We start from the raw sequence: 18,742 nt of genomic DNA on the forward strand, positions 1-18,742 counted from the left end.
AACATTAAAACAGAAACACTAAATCTCCTGGAAGAGAAAGTAGGAGGAACTCTTGAAGACATAGGGGTAGGCAAAGAGTTCATGAACAAAAATCAAATCGCACAGGAAACACTTGAAAGAATTAACAACTTGAACCTCCTCTTACTGAGAAGCTTCTGCACATCAAAAGAAATTACCAACAAAATGAAAAGACAACCCACAAATTTGAAAAAATCTTAATAAGCACTCAGACAACAGTATGCTCTCTAGAATTTATAAAGAACTAAAAACCATTAGGACCCCCAAATTTAAAAACCCAATCCAGAAATGGGTATCCAAGATGAACACACACTTCTCAGAGGACAAAATTAAAGAAGAGAATAAACATATGAAAAACTGCTCCACATCACTAGCCATCTGTGAAATGCAAATTAAAACAACACTGAGATACCATCTCACCCCAGAAAGAATGGCTATCACAAACAAATCAACTAACAACAAATGTTGGAGAGGCTGTGGGGAAAAAGGAACCCTCCTCCACTGCCGGTGGGAACGTAGACTGGAGGAACCATTATGGAAATCAGTGTGGAGACTCTTTAAAGAACTAGGACTGGAAATCCCATTCAAGCCAGCTATCCACCTACTGGGAATTTTCCTGGAGGAACTGAAAATGTCATATCATAGTGATATATGTGTATCTATGTTTATAGCAGCACAATTTGTGATAGCCAAATCTAAAAAAAAAACAAAAAACAAAAAACAAAAAAAAAACCTAAATGCCTGTCACCTGAGGAATCGATGAAAATGATGTGGTATTTTTAATTGACAATATTTAAATGTCAATGGAATACCCTTCTCTGACAAAACTAAACTAAAAAACGGGATACAAATAAATCACCATTTTGTATCTGTATATACAAAATAGGATAGATATACAGCTACTGTCTCTTAATTCAATTAGAACAAAGATTTGTACTAATAGTAATACAATGGAGTATCAGTCAACTATAAAGAATAACTTAAAGCATTTATATTTAAGTGGATGCCACTTGAAGATATACTCATAAGTGAAACAAAGCAGATCCACATGTGTAAATATCATATAGTCTCCCTAGTATAAGAACTCAAAAGAATTACAAATAGAAAGGTATAACACAATTAAAAGGAAACCGAGAACTTGAGGATTACACAATGAAGAGAAGGTAGGAAGAAAAACTAGGAAACGTGACAGGGGCAAAGCCATACATTTATACACACAATATGGGTAAGGCAATGATCTTGAGAAACATCAGCAGGTTTTTGAAACTAGCAGTTAATTGGTAGGATTCCCACCCTGACTAACTATATATGCAGATACCTGTGAACTAAGCAACTGCACTGAAGATAGCAATGAGTAATAGTAGGTTCATGCTTGGAATGCCTGTCATTCTGGTCTTCTAAATATGTACTGCTTGTCATGACATACCAATTATTGCCATACTGTCTCTCAAGTAAATGTTTTTTTTTTTAAAAAAAAAGGATAATAAATGAAAAAAAGAGACAAGAAAACAGAAATGTCACAGGACCGTCCTGCTACAATGCTGTATATGGATAGATTTCTAAATTTCTGTGTAAAAATATGTAATTGTTTATTCATATTTTTAAAAACTTTTTATTTTTAAAATTTCTTTTCTTCATATTCTGTAGGGACTTAAAAGTTTAACATATCAATACTCAATGGAAAATACCTGTTCCATGTTATGCCTAAGATGTTTGATATTCAGATAGATAGTTAAGTTAAACCCAACTGCATATGTTCTAGGGTAATAATAAGCTTCTCTTCTGCAGGGTTAACAACCTAAGCTTGCAGACCAAAAATTAGAGAAAAAGAGGGGCTGCAAGGACAGCCAACATTTTGGCCCTAGCCTTTCAAGGTCAGTGAAGACTCAGGACATAGGAGAACCTATACTGTAACATCATATACCTCAGTTGTGTTCCAAATTTTCTGATCAAGGAGATTATGGGGCCACAGAGGAATGTGATCAATGATGTAGAGTGTGCCTAAAGAAAGTCACATGGAGAGAAAACATTCTCTGAGGCTTTCACAGAGAACAAATTGGTCAAGCAATGGCCGTGACTCATCCACATGGCTGATACTGACAAAGAATCTACAAACTGTGGTACAGGGTTTCAGGCTAAATCCTGAGGGGATCTGACTGACCTTGGCAGATACAAAAGATACATTTCTTGTTATATAGGTCTTGCTTTATCTTGGTCTTAACCATCCAGCAGAAAGGTTAAAAAATGAGGCATAAGGGGTGAAGCCATGTTTGTATGCTGGGCTGTAAAGGGCGCAGGTCAACAACTCCTGACATTGCCAGTCCTGCAGATGACCCACTACTATTACGGACTATTGGACTTTATTGGAATATTTTGCTGAATTCATGTATCTACAATATTTAAATGACAATGGAATATCCTTCTCTAACAAAAATAAACAAAAAAAGGGGATACAAATGAATGATTACACAATGTATACACGAAATAGTCAGGATAGATATATAGCTACTTTCTCTTAATTCAATGAGAAGAAAGATTTGTACTAATAGTGTTTGGACAGGATATTATGTCGGCATCTTGTACTATGAATAACCACTAACAAGATAACAATATGCAATGTACTAATTATTGAAACTCTCCTACTAATTGGTTTTGAAACAGTCTCATTATTTGTTTCTCAATAAAATTATTCTTTAAAAAAGGAGAAGAGGAGGAATGACAAAAAATTGACATTTTAAGATGGAAAAATAGATAAACCAATAGAGTATTGTTTAGAAATATCCAAGTATATTTATGTGAGACATAAGGAAGTCAAAACTCAAAATTGTAGATGCAAGTTAAAATACTCATGAAAAAAGCATAGCAAGAATTACCTTCATTTCACAGGTAAGAAAACAAACACTTGAATAAGCTTAGCCTTTTACTAAATTCAAATAGATACTATCAGATTCTAACCTTCTGACTTACAATTCAAAGGTCTTTCAGCTCTGTCATTTTCAACACTAGAGCTTAATAGTATACAATTTTATTTATAAATAAATTAAGGCCTACCGTGTTGATGTTTTTGAGCTGCCGGAGCTTATGCAGCTGAGAGGCTAGTGGGCACAAGGATGGTGTGCGAAAAATGTGAAAAGAAACTTGGTACTGTTATTACACCGGACACATGGAAAGATGGTGCAAGAAATACCACAGAAAGTGGTGGAAGAAAACTGAATGAAAATAAAGCATTGACTTCAAAAAAGGCAAGATTCGATCCATATGAAAAGAATAAGTACTCCACTTGCAGAATTTGTAAAAGCTCTGTGTACCAGCTGGGGTCCCACTACTGCCAGGGCTGCGCCTACAAGAAAGGCATCTGTGCGATGTGTGGAAAAAAAGTTTTGGATACCAAAAACTACAAGCAAACATCTGTCTAGATGTACTGGTGGAATTTCTGGCTTTGTATAATTTTACTTTCTGCTTTGACTTCTCAAGGCCCAGTGTAGATGCTGAGCTTGCAGAGTGATCTGTTTCAGGACAGGGGATTAAATTTAAGTCAAGGCAAGTGATCCTCATTCTTTCTTTCCCTTCTTTTTTAGGACAGGGTCTCAGCTGCAAAGTTCAGGCTGGCCTTGAGCTCACTAGGGAGCACAGGCTGGCCTCAAACTCACAGTGATCCTGCATCAGTGTCCCAAGTGCTCCTGGAATATATCATTTGCATGCTCTCGAGAACTTTTTTTTGGTCTTGAGACAGAGTCGCACTGTGCAGGTTAGGCTGGCCTTGAACTCACCGTGATCCCCCTGCCTCAGCCTCCCTGTGTTGGGATTACAGGAGTGTAACGTCCTGCCCAGCTCTCTCAAAAGCTTCTGAACCATAACTACCCTTTTGTTTTACATGATTATTTTCTTACAAGCATTCTATTGTAATGTAGTAAGTGACAAATGTAATGAAAAGCATTGTGTTTTCTATGTACTTTTTAACATTGATGTAATTCTTGTTTCCTTCATTTACTTTATTTATAGATATTGAAAGAATGAGATTGTTGATATTTAGTTCTGAACGTGGTGTGTGGACTTGGAATTCCTCTCTCCTTCCCTTATTAGAGGCACAGTTCTTTGAAGCAGCAGTCCCTTAATTAATTCCAGTTTCCTTAGATGTAATGATTCAAGCTATCTTAGCTGAGTGATCCCTTATCAAAGGCAAGCTAGATTTATAATTATAAATTTGCTTTTGAAGCCAAAGTGCTGGTTCCTTTCTTTCATACGTAAACAAGAACGTGTCCAGATAAATACATTGGATTTCAGAAAATGTAGGTATTTGAATTGAGATTGTCATAAAAGCTTTGAGGACACTGTTGTGTCATGAAAATGAATCCCCAGTCTTTGGGAAAGCTTTTGGAAACAGAGAACTTTAAAAAAAAAAAAAAAAACCTCTTCCCCATCCCTTAAAGAAATAAATATAACAAAACAAATATCTTGACTTTCTAAAAAATATAATTTAGACTGTAAAGAGACTACTCTGAGGTTTCAAATGAAGATATTTCTTGTACTAGGTTCAGGACTTCTAAAACTTGTAACCTAGTATAGAAAATCAAAAGGTATTCTCTTATTTCCAACTGCCATATACATAGATATGTGATACTGTAAGATATGCAGACTACTAGAGAAAATGTGGTAATGTATGTGCAAGACACTACATTTTTCTTATCTTACAATGGTTTGGAAAAGTAAAATTCTAGCTTCAATATACGAGGTTTTTCATACAGTGTGTCTATATTATGTATGCCTATCTAGAAAGATTTTGAGGATAATGCAAAATATAATAAATGATATCTTTGAGGACAAAAGTAAAAAAAAAAAATTAAGTAAGTAAGTAAGTAAATAGGAGCTAAGAAGAGAGCTCTTGCCTGCCTGGCAAGTACAAGGACGTGGGTTTGAGCCCTGATACTGCATGCCATGCCAGCCCTGGGTGCACCTGGGCAGCCCTTAAAGTGGGTGTGGTGGCAAAGCCTGTAATTCCGGTACTGGGAGGTTGAAACAGGAGGATAGAGTCCAAGCTGCATAGTGAGACTCTAAAATTAAGATATTTTTTTAAAAATTTAAATAAATGAAGGAAGAAGAAGGAAGGAGGAGGAGGAGGAGGAGAAGCAGGAGCAGGAGCAGGAGCAGGAGCAGGAGGAGGAGCAGCAGCAACAACAGCAACAGCAACAGCAACAGCAACGGCAACAGCAGCACCAGGAGCCCCCAAGCTTGGGCAAAATGCTACCCAAGCTTTTCTCCATCCCTAGAAACATAATACAATTGTAACTGGAGTTAGTGGTAGGTACATGCTACAATTCTAGCACTCAGCTCACCTGAGGCAGAAGGGAACTGTCAGTTGGAGTATAACCTGGGCAAACTTTGTGAGACCTGTCTCTAAATAAGTAAATAAATATATAAATAGATACATAGATAAATAGATAGGCTGGAGAGGTAGTTCAGTACAAACACCCTATATTCAATATCCAATATCTCAAAACAACAATAATAGTATCTTTTTTATAACATATCATAGGAGTTGATGGGTTCCCACTCATATGGAACTCTTGCCAAGGTCATCATGATGATGATACAACATGGCTTTAGGCCCCAAAATGACAAAATGTCCCTCTAAGACTAAATTCCATATTCTTCTTCTAGTCCCAAAATAAACTTCTTGCTTCCTTTTCAGGCACAAAAACAACCCTCCAATCCTCTCCCAACAAGAAACTCCACCACCCCACCCCACCCCCCCACTTGTAAACTCCATATGTAGTCCAACCCAGTAAAACTCATTCCCCCACTTCCTCCTCTGAGCATCCTTACAATCTCCAGCAGCCCTCTCTCACCAACAATAAAGGCTTTCTTTTTATCTCTGTCAGTGTCTCCCCACAGCACCAAACCCTTACAGGAACCACTAATGAAAAGGATGTTTTCAATGTGTATACAGAAAACAGATCTTCAGAGAAACTCTCAAAAGATATTTTGAGAGTAACCTTTAAAAATGAGGAAGAGGTCCAAAAATCTCTTCCTATATATATATCATCTAGACAGTCTCAAAATGAAAATATCTGACATATTGATGTTTTTAACTATCTGTTCTCTAGATTCTAGATTAAGTCTAACTTCTTGTACATTGCTTCCCAAATAATTACCGGGAGCACAATTCTTGTTACCTTTCTCCAATGTTTTAAATCATAACTTTTTTTTTTTTTTTTTTTTTGCGGAACGGGGGCTTGAACTCAGATACTTGCGTTTGCCAGTCAAGCGCTTATCCTACTGAGCCATCTCCCCGGCCCCTAAATCATAATTATTTTAATTGGGTTTTTTCTTTTGCTTATTTTTTTTTCTTTTTCTTTCTTTTTTGGTTGGTTGGTTGGTTGGTTGGTTGGTTGGTTGGTTGGTTTTCTTTTTTGGCAGAACCGGGGATTGGAAATTTTTTTTTTTTTCTATACGAACCTTACTGAACTAAAAGCTCTCTGAAACTGGTCTGTATACAGCCATAACTATTAACAAATTCAAATTAAGATTTGTCAGAAATGTCATAGCTCACTAAGAATAATGGTATACACCTGTAATCTCAGCACTTAGGAGACAAAGGCAGGAAGATCAGTATGATTTCAAGGCCAGCCTAGACTACATAAATGAGTTCAAGGCCAGCCTGCACTATATAGTAAGACCCTGTTTCAATAAAATTAAAAAAAAAAAAAAAGAAAGAAAGAAAGAAAAAGAGTTCATAGCCTGAAGCAGGAGTGACATCAGGGTATATTCCAATTTCAGGTAGTCAACACAGGAAGAGGCTTCAATATTAACTAGTGTGCTATGATATATAATATTCATTTGGAAATCTTTAGGAATGGCAAAACCAGCCTGAAGTTATAGCAGATAAGTAAAGAGTTCATGAAAGAAAAGCCCTTGAGAAAAGAAATGGCAGATCCTTGGAAAAATATGCTTTCACTTGGTATCCCTGAAGGATTGGTTCCTGAATTTTCAACAGTTCCAAAGTCTAAACAACAATCAAGTCCCTATAAAACATTATATAGCATTTACACATAATCCAAATACACCGTCCTCGAACTTTAAATCACCTCTTGATTACAGATAATATTACAATGTAAATGCTACATAAATACACATTAAACTGTATTATTTATATGGAATGATGACAAGAAAAAAGAACCTATACACATTCAGATCAGTCATCAAAAATCTAACTTTACACTTAATACATGAACAAAATTCACACCAAACATTGGGTAAAACAGAAAAGGATCTGGTAGAAGGTTACAGCAGGTTATTTTTCAACATCATCACTTCATGTGAATAGACTCAGGCTAGTACTTTGGATGTGGCAAATTCAAGTTTTGTTTTTTGAAACTTTGAGGATGGGACAGACAAGCAAAAAGATTCTCCTAGACTGACTGATTGAAAGAATGTAGAACTCACAGATCCAGAGAGTTCACTATAATGAGATTTAGATCAAAGAAATAATTGTTTTACAAATTCATAATTCAACAAACAAGTATTCAATTTTTTTTACATTGGGCAAGAATCAAAACAGCTTTTAAAGATACACAAGTGTTAAATAAAGACATAAGATTGTCAAAATCATTAGTTATGAGAGAGGAGCACATCAAAGTGACAGATACTATTTTATGTATAGTAGGTCAGCTAAGGTAAAAAGGAAAACCACAAGCAATAACAAGGATGTAGAGACAACAATTTTTAATATATATATAATTTTGGTTTGGTTTGGGGTTTTTTGTACCAGGGATTGAACTCAGGACCTTACACTAGCCAGCAGGTGCTTATGCCACTGACCTATATCCTCGGCCCAAGACATCACAATTTTTCAACTTATTAAACAAAGTTACTATATGCCATAGCAATTTCACTCCTATTTATACACACAAAAGACATGAAAACATGGATCCACATTAAAGTTTGTACCCAAATTTTTATATCAGCATTACTCATGATACCCCCAAAGAATAATCAATCCAAATGTTTATCAATGGACCATATGTGATATATCTGTACCTCAGAATATTCTCAACCAATAAAAAGGAATGAAGTGTTGACACATTAAACATCAATGAACCTTGGAACCATTGTGCTATATCAAAGAATATATCACTGTGCTAGGCAAAAAAGGCTATGAAGTACATGATTATAAATTCAATATATACAATAGGCAAACTGGGCAAACCACTAGTGATCCCTTCAGTCTCTTTTACAAGCTTTCTTTCCTCCGATAAAGATAGCTTTTTTCCCACTAATAAATACATTCTGTTCTTAACATCTTCTGTTCCTAGAATTTATTCCTCCATTTTGTAGAATACAAAATGGCTTGCTAGACATCTAGCAAGCTAGCAGGTTGACAGTGCTAATATTTTTTTCTTTTTTGGGGGGGCGGGTGCTGGGGAGATGGCTCAATAGAATAAGCGCTTGCCTGGCAAGTACAAGGGCCCGAGTTCACCCACTGGTTCCTCAATCAATCAACCAATCAATTTTAAAGAGAATAGAAGCGCTGACCAGATAGCTCAGCAGACTAAAGCACCTGCTTAGGCACCAGGGTTCAATCCCTAGCATGCCATGCTGGCCTCACCCCCAGGGAACACTGAGACAGTGAACAAGACTGGGTGTGGTGGCACACCTGTAATCCCTGTACTTGGGAGGCTGAAAACAGGAGGATCACTACAAATCCAATCTGTGTAGTGAGACCCCGTAGACCCTGTACTAAATACATAAAAAAATAATAATAAAGAAAATAAGAAACAATAGATATGACATTAGAAACAGTACACAATTCAAAAAAGGCTAAGTGTTCAACAGTGGTTGTTATATTGCACATTATCTTCATCTTCAGTGCAGCTGCTCAGATTATTAGATACAAGTATGTAAAATTGGAAGAAAAAAAAAAAAGAACAGCCTCTAGTTGCATTCATTTACCTATAAACCCAAAGTTTATCTTTCTTTATAACTGAGTAATACTCCATTATATAAAAAATTGTATCTTTTTTATCCATTCCTCAGTTGATGGGCAACTGGGGAGTTTCCAAGATTTAGCTGTGACAGAATGAGGTGACATATATCACCGTGGTATGAATTCTTCTAGAAAAATACCCAGAAGGGAAATAGCTGGGTCAAATGAGACTTCTAATCCTAGTTTTTGAGGCCTCTCCACACTGATTTCCACAGAGGTTGTCCCAGTCTACGCTCCCACCACCAGTGAAAAAGGGTTCCTCTTTCCTCACAGCCTCTCCAACATTTGTTTCTAGTTGATTTCTTTATGATAACCATTCTTTCTGGGGTGAGACAGAATCTCAGTGTTTTTAATTTGCATATATCTCAAATGACTAACAATGCTAAACATTTTTTCATATATTTATTTCCTGTTTATCTTTTTTCCTTTGAGAACTGTATATTCATCTCAGATGCCCATCTTTGGATTGGAGCTTTGAATTTTGGGGTCTGATTATTTTAGTTCTTTATATAGTCTAGACAGAAGTCCTCCTTTGAGTGCCTGGTTAAGATATTTTTCCCCAATCTGTGTGCTTTCTTTTCACTCTGTTGATTTTTTTTTTTTCATTTTACATAATTGGTACAGGGTCTCACTATGCAATTCAGACTCATAGTGATCCTCCTGTTTTCAGCCTCCCCAGCGCTGGGATCACACGTATGTGACACCATGCTCAGCGTGCCCCAGTGGCGGGGCCAGTGCAGCATACCGGACAGGAATCGAACCCTGTTCCCTGCACTTGCAAAAGCGGTGCCTAATCCGCTGAGCTATCTCACTGGCCTTCTGGTGATTTCTTTTGATATATAAAAACTTTCAATGAGATGAGATCCCAATTGTTGATTCTTTGAAGTATTCCTGTGTAGTTTGGTTTAAGAATTCTCTGCCTACCTCTGTGTCTTCAAGAAATCTACCTACTTTCTCTTCCAGTAGATATAGTGTCTCTATTTTAATGTTTATATCTTTAATTCATTTTGCCTTAGTGTGTGATGATAGACCTGGATCTAGTTTTAGTTTTCAGTATGCAGCAATCCAATTTTTCCAGCACCATTTGTTTAAAAAGGCTATCTTTCTTCCAGTGAACATGTTTGACTCCTTTGTCAAAGATAAGGTGGCTAAGTGTATTTATATTTGTGTCTACATCTTCTAATCTTTTCCATTGATTCTCAGAACTGCTTTTATGCTGGTACTATGGTTATTTTATCACAGTAGCTTTATAATATAATTTCAAGTCAGGGATTATGATGCCTCCAGCCTTGCCTCTGTTAGCAAGGATTGCCTTTGCTATTTTCTTGGTCCTTTATGGTTTCCAATGAATTTTAGGAGTGTTTGATCTAGATCTGTTAGGTATGCTGATGGTATTCTGATTTCCTAATCACTGCACTGAATTCGTGTAACAGTTTTTGGAGTACAGCCATTTTCACAATGCTGGTTTTTGCCATCCATGAGCAAGGAATATCTTTTTATTTTCTAAAATCCTCTTTTATCTCTTTTTTCAGAGCATTGTAATTTTTACCATATAGATCTTTTATTTCTTTTGTTAGATCAATTCCTAAGTATTTCTCTCTTTATTTGGATGCTATTATTTGTTTCTCTAATTTCTCTAAGTTTGTTATTTTGGAAAGCTATTGGTTTTGGAGTATTGACTTTGTATCCCACTATGCTACTGAATTTGTTTATTAATTAAAGGGGTTTCTTGAAAAACTTGGTGGAATTTGTTGGGTCTTCCATGCAAAATATCCTGTCATCTGCCAATAATGATAATTTAACTTCTTCCTTTTCAGTTATTTCTTTTATTTCTCTTTCTTGTCTAACTACTCTCACTAATGTTTCCAGAAGTATACTGAATAGGAGTGGTGATAGTGGACATCTTTGTCTTATATCTCAACTTGGAGTAAAAGCTTTCAGTTGTCCATTGAGAATGATGTTGACAGTTGGTTTTTCAGATTGTTATTTTTTTTACTTTTTTAAACTATATATATTCTTTTTTTATTTTTTTTTAATTTTTATTTTTACATTATTTGTGTGTGTGTGTGCGCGCGCCCGCACGCGCGTGTGGCCAGCTCAGCGCACCTGGGGGTGGGGTTGGCTGGCATGTGGTGCCAGGGGATCGAACCACGGTCCCTGTGCTTTGCCAAGCTTGTTCCAGGTAGGTGCTTTAGACCACTGAGCCATCTCACCAGCCCATAATTTTGAATCTGATTTTTTTTTTTTTTTTTTTGGCGGAACCAGGGATTGAACCAAAATCCTTGCATTTGCCAGTCAAGCGCTTATCCTACTGAGCCATCTCCCCAGCCCCTAGATTGTTTTTATTAGATTGTGATAAAGACCATCTTCCAAACTTTTCTTTTTTTCTTTTTTTTTTTGTATTTTAGGGAAGGGTCTACCGGATGTTCAGGATCTCACTACTAGATCAGACATGTAGTGACCTGCCTGTTTACAGCCTCCCAAGAGTTGGGATTACTGGTGCATGTGTGCCACCACACCCAGTCTCAACTGCCATCTCAGTGTGCCCCAGGGGTGGGGCCAGCAAGAGCAAGACTGGGGAATGAACTCCAGCCCCTGCACCTGCTTGCAGGCACTTTAATCCACTGAACTATTTGGCTGGCCCTCTTCCAATTTTCTGTAGGGTTTTTCTTTTAGCATGAGTTAGTGTTGGACTTTGTCAAAAGCTTTTCCTATGTCTACTGAGATTATCATGTGGTTTTTGGTTTTGGCTCTGTTTATATGGTGTATTACAGGTATAGATTTGCAAGCCAGGCATGGAGGCACACACCTATAATCCAAGCACTCAGGAGACGGAGGCAGGAGAATTGTTGCAAGTCTGAGACTAGCCTGAACTACAAAGTGAGCTTAAGGCCAGGCTGAACTGTGTAGCAAGACTCTGTCTCAAAAAGACAAATAGACAAATAAATAAATAAATATATAGATCTGTGCATGTTAAAATATACCTGAATCCCTGAGATGAATCCCACCTGGTCATGGCATATAACTTTCCTGATAACTTGTTGCACTCTATTTGCTAGTATTTTGTTGAGAATTTTTGCACCTATGTTCATTAGGAAGATTGGCCTATAGTTCTCTTTTTTGGTTGTATCTTTCTGTGGCTTTGGTATTATTGTGATATCTTCTGAAATGAAAGTAGAAAAAATTACTTCCTTTTCAATTTCATTTAAAAGTTTGAGGATTACTGGGATTAAATCTTATCAAAAAAAAATTTTTTTGAGACAAAATATATTTTAATGAAAACATCTTCTCACCAACTTTACTGGGTTTTTTCGAGACAGAGTATCACTATGTAGTATAGGCTGGCCTCAAACTCACAGCAATCCTCCTGCCTCAGCCTCCTGAGTGCTGAGATTACAGGCAGGCACCACCATGCTCGGCTTCCCAACAACTTTAAATATCCTGGGATAGAACTGTGGTCCTTGTGCGCTTGCCTAAGCTTGCCTAAGTAGGAACTTTACACCACTGAGCTATCTCACCGGCTCAATATAATTTGCATTTTCAAAATATGAAGCTCTGTGCCATCAGGACTTGTTTCTCACTCCACAGGGTTTTTTTCAGTCAAGATCTTACTTTGTTGGGGCCGGGGAGATGGCTCAGTAGAATAAGCGCTTCCCTGGCAAGCACAAGGGCCTGAGTTCAATCCCTGGTTCCACCAAAAAAAATAAAATGAAATAAAATAAAAGATCTTACTTTGGTATTAAGCTGGTCTTGAACTATGTAGCCTGGGTCTGATCTTGAACTGGCAAGGATCCTTCTGCTTCACCACCCTGAGTGCTGGACTTACAGGTGTCCACAGGCTTCATATGCCACTGTACTAACTCCCTGGTACTCCTGAGGCATATGTTAGCCATGTTCTCTTCTGTGGGAAGTCTTTAAGGCAGCTTCTGATGAGATTCTTATGAGATGCGTAACCACTTTCAGGTTTGCATTTATTGAAGGGATGTTCTTATGAACTTGCGGAGTGTGTGCTTTTTCTAATTCAAACATCTTGATTACATGTTTTTCCCAATACAGTCATCTTATCATACTTTCTATTCTGGCGACAACATGCAGTTTATGAGGTGTTGTGGATCCCCACCATACTTTTCATGAACTTCAGGTGAAGGCTGAAACACTTTATCTAGAATTCATGATTTGGTAACTTTGTGACAAATCTAATCTGTACCCATGAGAGATTATACACGTTTTGTCATAGTCTATAGCCTGCCTGGGGGCCTATGAACCACTGAACGCAAAATCCCTGCCATAGTGTCATAATTATTTGTCTTCAGAGAGTCTGTAGCCTGCCTGGGGGCCTATGAACCACTGAACGCAAAATCCCTGCCATAGTGTCATAATTATTTGTCTTCAGAGGTTGTAGGAAGCAAACAGATCTACTGGTGAAATGCTCTGAAAATGGACAGGTTCTCCCCTTCTCTGGTGGAGTACCCACTAAATATCTAGTCTCAAATCTTCTCCAAATTTCTTGAAGAACTCAACTATGAACTGTTCAGGACCTGAGCTTTTCTTTGTTAACAAGTTTTAGATTACATTTTCAATTCCATTAACTGATATTTATTCAGAATTATTTCTTCTTGATTTAGTTTTGGTAATTGATACGTATCTAGGAATCTGTCCATTTCTTCTGTGTTTTCCATCCTATGAGACTAAAAATTTTCTGAGTAGGTATCAATGATCTGAGTTTCCACAAAATCTGTAGTAATTTCACCCTTTTCATTCCTTATTGCTTGAATCTAAGTTGTTCCTTTCCCTTTGTTGATGAAGTCGGCTAGGGGTTTATCGATTTTATTTAATCTTTTAAAGAATCAACTCTTCAGTTCATTAATTCTTTGTATTCTTTGTCTCAACTGCATTAATTTCTGCTCTTTATAGTTTCCTCCTTTCTTTGGACTTTAGGCTTGACTTGTTCTTTTTCTAGAAACTTGAGGTGCAGCATTAGGGTATTTATTTGTTCTCATTCTGTTTTCATAATGTGAGAGCTCACCACTATAAATTTTCCACTGAAAAACTGCTTTCACTGTATCCCACAAATTCCAGTAAATTGTCTTTGAATTTTCAAAGACAACTGGATTGTAGATATTGTTTAACTTCTTTTTCACTTGTATCTATGTATAACTGGTTCTTTAGAAGGGTCTTATTTAATTTCCATGTGTTTATCGGGGTTTTGCAGTTTCTTTTGTTGTTAATTTTCAGTTTCACTGTACTATGGTCAGATAATATGCATGGGATAATTCCCTTGCATTTACTTAAGCATGTTCTATAGACTTAGTATGTGGTCTATTTTAGAGAAGGTCCCATGTGCAGCTGAAAAGAATGTGTATTCAGATGTTGTAAGTGGAATATTCTGTAAATGTCTACTAAGTCCATTTGTTCAAAGGCTCGGTTCAATTCTGCTACCTCTTTGCTAATTTTTTGTCTAGTTGATCTATCTCTTTGAGACGATGAGGGTATTAAGAACCCCATTAAGACTGTGTTATTGGTTGATATTTCATGTCCTTTAAGATTTGTCTTATATACTTAGGTGCTCCCATACTTGGTGTATACATATTTACGATTATTAACTCTTCCTCTTGAAGTTTTCCACTAACAAGTATATAGTGGCCTTCTTTATCTCATTTGATCATTCTTAGTTTAAAGTTCACATTGTTTGCAAACAGAATAGCTACCTCTGCTTTTTTCTGAATTCCTGGCACATGGAGTATTGTTTTTCAGTCTATGAATTTCCTTTTGAGTTAAATGTGTTTCTTGTATACAGCATATTGTTGGATTTTGTCTCTTGATCCACTCTTCCAGTCTGCTTCTTTTAATTGGTGAATTGAAGCCACTTACACTGATGGTTATAACTGATATGTATTGGTCTATCTTTGTCATGTTATTTTCCTGCTGTTGGTTCCCTACTTTTCCCTTGTATTTAACTGCTTGCCCTGTTTGATGGTTTCTTTCTGTTGTTGTTCTTGGAATTCTGGTCATTTTTATCTCTTTCTAAAATATCTTTCTGCATGCCTGTAATCCCAGTGCTTGGGAGGCTAAAAATAGGAGGATCACTAAAGTCTTATCTGTGTAGTGAGACCCTATAGCACACACACACACACACACGAAAAAAAAAATATATATATATATATTTATTTCAGTACTCTTTGTAAGGTTGGTTTGGTGGTCATGAATTTCTGGAGTTGTTCTTTGTCATGGAAATATTTTACTTCTCCATTAATTCTAAAGGATAGTCTTGCAGGGTATATCAATCTTGGTTCAAAGCTGTTTTTTTTTCAGGACTTGAAATATTTTACTCAAAGCTCTTTTTAAGTTGATGGTTTGTGTTAAAGCTGCTTGTGATTCTGATGGGCTTTTCTTTATATGTAATCTGTCTCTTTAACAGCTTTTTTTTTTTATTTCAGGGAAGGGTCTATAGGGTGTTCAGGGTCTCACTACTAGATCTGACCCATAGTGATCTGCCTATTTACAGCTCCCAAGGGCTAGGATTACAGGCACGTGCCACCATGCCCAGTCTCAACTGCTGTCTCAGTGCGCCCCAGGAGCAGGGCCCAAACAGCAGGCCCAGGGATCAAACCCCTGGCCCCTGCACCCGCTTGCAAGCACTTTAATCTGCTATTTGGCCAGCCCACTCTAACAGCTTTTAATATGTTGTTCTTGTGATGAATTTCTGCATTCCTGAGTATTATATGTCTGGGTGTATATTCTGGTTCATGCTAATTGGAGTTCAATATGCTTCATTTTTCTATATATCAGATTCTTTTCCCATGCTTGGGAAGTTTTCTATTACTTCTGAAAACAGGCTTTTTATGGCATTTGTGTTGACTCCTTTTTTATTGACACCTATCAGTCTTATGTTGTTCATTTTTGTGTCATCTTGTAGCTGTTGAATTATTATTTCCTGGTTCCTTGTTATTTTTAAGAGATCTTTCCTTTCCCGGTCACTAGCTGCAATGATGTCTTCAAGGTCTGAAAGATTATCTTCAGTTCCTTTCTTTCTTTTCTTTTCTTTTTTTTCAGAACCAGAGATTGAACTCAGGCCCTTGCGCTTGCCAGGGAAGCACTTATTCCACTGAGCCATCTCCCCGGCCCTATCTTCAGTTTCATTCAAATGGTTTTGCCAGCTTTTAATGGAATTTTTAATTTCTTGGACACCTCTTTGAATCTATTTCATGCATTCTATTTCTTTCCTATGTTGTTCATTCAAGGTTTTCATCATTTTTCTATGCTTCTCAATTTTTTTAATCAATGTCTTTTTTAGGTATGTTTAACAATTCTTTCATTATGGTTATTTTTTCTTTTCTTTTTTTTTAACCTTAGAGATTATTTCTAATCTGATTTCCTCTATACTTACCGGGAGCTGCTTCTTACTTCAGTTGCTATCATTTAAAAGATTTCAGGTGTATGACTTTCAATCTCTTCTATGTTGATATCTCCTGGACTTGTACTGGTTGAGCTGAGGGACGAGACTGTATTTTGTTTGTCTTATCATTTTCTATTTCAGAAAGAATTCTTTATTTTGATCTCTGTCATAATTCTTAGGAAATGTTAATAGTAGGTAGTTATACCACTACTATCAAGACCACTCTAGGAATATTTTGTTTTTCAGGAATATCTTGTGCATGCTGGAGATTCTTGGTTTGTGATGTCCCAAATTGATTGTGTTCACCTTCCCAATTAATTAAGAGATATTGGTTTCTGTTTTGCACTGTCCTCTGTCTTTAGATGTAGGGCTATGGTGAAGTTATTACCCTAGCACTTCCCAATACTGTAACCCTAGGGAGAGCAAGTGTTAAAACGGATAAATCCTAGCCATAGCAATATAATTAACAATAATAACACCATCAAGGCAAACTTAGAAAATGACAAGCTTTATAACTATTGCCTTTCTACTTTAGACCATAGGAGCAAAGTTATAGTTACATAACAGAACAAATCATAAACTAGGAGTTTCTATGCAAAGTATCTCCTCTTGTTAGAGTGGATTTATGTTCCTCTAGCCAGCCCAATTGCCCCATTCCAGGTGCTTTACTTCATGTAGGGTAATGTGCTAGGCACCTAGATTCTTCTCACCAAGCTAGTTACCCAGGGTCTTCAGCATTTGCACACCGATCACTGGTCCCTCAGTGCAAGGGAATGGGCTGCATACCTAGATTCCTCCAGACACAATAGTTACCCAATTGCAAGCACCTCCACACCAGCTGCCTGTCTTAGGAGTTAAAATATTTCCTTTATATTATTTGTATTATTTAGAGGTCTTATATCATCCCTGCATCATTTGGCAGTCTCCTACTGAGATATCTGGATGGAAGTAAGAGTTTGGTTGGCTTCATAGCTGCTGGATTGCTACATACTTAAGTAATCAAAATTATCATATTTGTTAAAATTGCATATGCTTTGAATTTTCTGCTCTTTGTCAGTTGCTTAGGCCTTATGTCTTTTATGTATTGACTTTGTTAAAATGATGCTATATTTACTTACATTTGTATTATTTCCTAAATTTGCTCGTATTTCTTGTTTAACTTGTTAGACAACAGTGCTAAAAAGAGTAATGCTAGGGTGTCCTCCAGTGGACGACTTTAATATAAAATTCAGTGAAATAGGTCTTTTCATAAAATCTACCTTATATTTAAGAAATATACATGTCTATTAATAAATTCTGGGGGAATGACTCAGACTGTTTCAAAGCTTAGGGGCCTCTAAGCACACCTGAGGATATGACCCTACTGCCTAACACAAGTGCACAGTGAGATATAGTTAGTTATGTGATGTGCTGAGGGGGCAACTGAGACTGGGTGTGGTGGTGCACACCTGTAATCCCAGCTCTTGGGTGGCTGTAAACAGGAGAATCACTATGAGTCCTATCTAGTAGTGAGACCTTGAACAACCTATACACCCTTCCCTAAAATACAATCAACTGCTTAGTGAGACCCTGTCTCGCTTAATGCACAATTATGCATGCATCAATGAGGCTAGCACATTAAGAATAATTATGAGGGCTGCAGAGATAGCTCAGTGGTCTAAACACCTGCCTGGCAAATACGAAGACCCAAGTTTGATCCCTGGTACTGCATGCCACGCTGTGCTGGCCCCAGAACACTGAGGGTGCCATGCCAGTCCCAAAACCGAGTGTGGTGGCACATGCCTAAATCCCAGCACTGGGGAGAGTGAGGCAGGAGAATCACTATGAGTCCGAGATGCATAGCAAGACCCTGTACCAAATAAATAAATAAATATCTTAAAGAATAAATATGCGATAAGAAACTGTATAAAAATTATACAAGCCAGGCATGGTGGCGCACACCTATAATCCCAGCACTCAGGAGGCTAAGGCATGAGGATTGTTATGAGTTTATGAGCAGCCTGGGTTACAAAGTGAGCTCAAGGCCAGCCTTGACTGCACAGTGAGGGCTGCCAAACAGTTCAGCAGATTAAAGTGCCTACAAGCAGGGGCAGGGGCCTGAGGTTCAATCCCAGGCATGCCATGCCGACCCCGCTCCTGAGGCGGGCTGAGAGGGCAAATGAGACTGGGCTTGATGGCGCACACCTGTAATCCCAGCTCTTGGGAGGCTGTAAACAGGAGAATCACTGAGTTCATCTAGTAGTGAGCCCCTAAACATCCTATAGACCCTTCCCTAAAATACAATCAATCAACTATCAACTGCATAGTGAGACCCCATCTCAAAAAGAAAAAAAATAAAATGAAAT

General features: G+C 37.4%; 1 protein-coding gene and 1 pseudogene across 2 annotated transcripts in view; one reads left to right on the top strand and one right to left on the bottom strand.

Annotated features, from left to right (window-relative positions):
- Mast2 (microtubule associated serine/threonine kinase 2) overlaps positions 1–18,742 on the bottom strand; it is a 379,336-nt gene that overhangs the window by 264,309 nt on the left and 96,285 nt on the right. The gene's annotated exons all lie outside the window — the stretch shown is intronic.
- Positions 3,118–3,450, top strand: LOC101561306 (annotated as a pseudogene).

The sequence above is a fragment of the Octodon degus genome, unplaced genomic scaffold (assembly GCF_000260255.1).
Source record: "Octodon degus isolate 3935 unplaced genomic scaffold, OctDeg1.0 scaffold00107, whole genome shotgun sequence".
Taxonomy (NCBI): Eukaryota; Metazoa; Chordata; class Mammalia; order Rodentia; family Octodontidae; genus Octodon; species Octodon degus.